At 52.0% G+C, this 1,829-nt stretch overlaps 1 pseudogene; it reads right to left on the bottom strand.

Moving 5' to 3' along the window:
- Positions 1-768: 768 nt before the first annotated feature.
- LOC112807456 (induced myeloid leukemia cell differentiation protein Mcl-1 homolog pseudogene) lies at positions 769-1,829 on the bottom strand (annotated as a pseudogene).

Raw genomic sequence — 1,829 nt, 5'->3', positions numbered from 1 at the left:
CTTTCTGTAAAAATATATACAATTTTTACAGACAAATACATTTACGAGATGTTTTTACCTTAAAAATTGAGGATATTCTCATATTTGCAACTGTAATTATTGAGCCTTAAGTCAAGTATTCTTGGCCATCACTAGGCTAATAAACTAAACCACTCAAACCAAGCCAAAGTAGAACAGGTATAAAAGTCCTGAGCACTTGGACTTTCTATTCAAGAAGTATACCTGGGAAAGCTAATTACAGAGAAAAAGCTTCCCTTCACACTCTGTTGTACAGTACTGAGGCTTCTAGTCATAGTTCTATTACCTGTAGCTTAAATCCATTTGATACAGATCAATGCCATTGTTAGTGCTTCTCTTTTAACACTATAAGAAGTTAATGAATTCAGTGGACATATTTAATGGACTCTATGACTAGCCTGGCTACTGGCCACTCTCCTGTTCTAGACAAGGAAATTAAGTCTCTTCAACCCTACCATCTTCACTAAATCTAAAAGTTCTCCTCCATGGCCTCCCAAAGTTTGCCTGTTGCTGAACTAACTTGGCTTCTTTTAGACAGTGACTCTTCAAGGGGGACTACTTTTCCCATGTATTTATTCCTGTTAGCCATAATCCTCTTGCCACTTGCTGTTCTACGTTGCTAGAGTAGAACTCTTGGAGGTTACAGCCTGGACAGCTCAAAGTCCAACTTCATAAATACATTTGATTTCACAGCAGTCGTATGTGGTTTTGGTGCGGGTTGGTTAAAAGTCAATTATTGCACTTAAAAGGCTATCTTATTAGATATGCCAAACCAGCTCCTACTCCAGCAACACCTGCAAAAGCCAGCAGCACATTTCTGATGCCACCTTCTAGGTCCTCTACGTGGAAGAACTCCACAAACCCATCCCAGCCTCTTTGTTTGACTAGCCAGTCTCGTTTTGTCCTCATGAGAACATCTGTGATGCTTTCCGCTATGGGTTCGATGCAGTTTTCTCGGTTTATACTCTTCAAGTGTTTGGCCACAAAGGCACCAAAAGAAATGAGTCACAATCCTGCCCCAGTTTGTTACTCCGTCACTGAAAACATGGACCATCACTCGAGACAAAGATTTGACATCGTCTTCGTTTTTGACGTCCAGTTTCCGAAGCATGCCTTGGAAGGCCGTCTCGTGGTTGCGCGGTACCCCGTCCCCGAGCCGTCGGAGGGCCTCTAACGCCCTCGGGCCGGCCGCCCCAGACCCGGCCAGGGGTCTCGCGTCCTTGGCGCCTGATGCCTGCTCCCGAAGGTACCAAGAGATAATCTCCAGCGACTGCCGGTACAACTCGTCTTCCTCCTCCTCTGCAGGGGGTGGCGTCGAGGGCAGTGAGCCGTCCCTGCAAGGGCCACTGCTGGCCTCCCCGACCGACTCCAGCAAGGGCAGGACAGCCGGCCGCTTCCCCAGACGTTCCGGCTCGTACCCGTCCAGCTCCTCTTCGGGCGACATGATGGCGTCGGCGGCTGGGCCTTGCATCTCTTCAGGCGGCGACGCGCGGCGGGTGGGCCCGAAGAACAGCAGCCTTGGAGGGGTCGCGGTGACGTCGGGGCCCTCGGCGCGACCCTCCGGGCGTCTGGCGCAAGAGTGGCCGGGGCACTCGCGCCGGCGCTTCCGCCAATCACCGCACCGGCTTCCCCTCCCCCTCCCTCCCGCCGGGCCGTGGCCTCCTACCGCGAAGCCAAAAGCCGCCCTCCCGAAGAGGAGGCCCCACCGCTGCTGGCCCCTAGCCCGGCCCCCCCCCCACAGTAGAGGTTGAGTCCAATTACTGCGTTTCTTTTGAGGCCAAACATCGCAAGCTGCCGCGGCCGCTGCCGCC

This window comes from Callorhinus ursinus, unplaced genomic scaffold, assembly GCF_003265705.2.
Source record: "Callorhinus ursinus isolate GAN/ISIS: 27379988/994484 unplaced genomic scaffold, GSC_fseal_2.0 scaffold69, whole genome shotgun sequence".
Taxonomy (NCBI): Eukaryota; Metazoa; Chordata; class Mammalia; order Carnivora; family Otariidae; genus Callorhinus; species Callorhinus ursinus.
The sequence above is the reverse complement of the archived record's forward strand: the minus strand, read 5'-3'. Positions and strand labels throughout refer to the sequence as shown.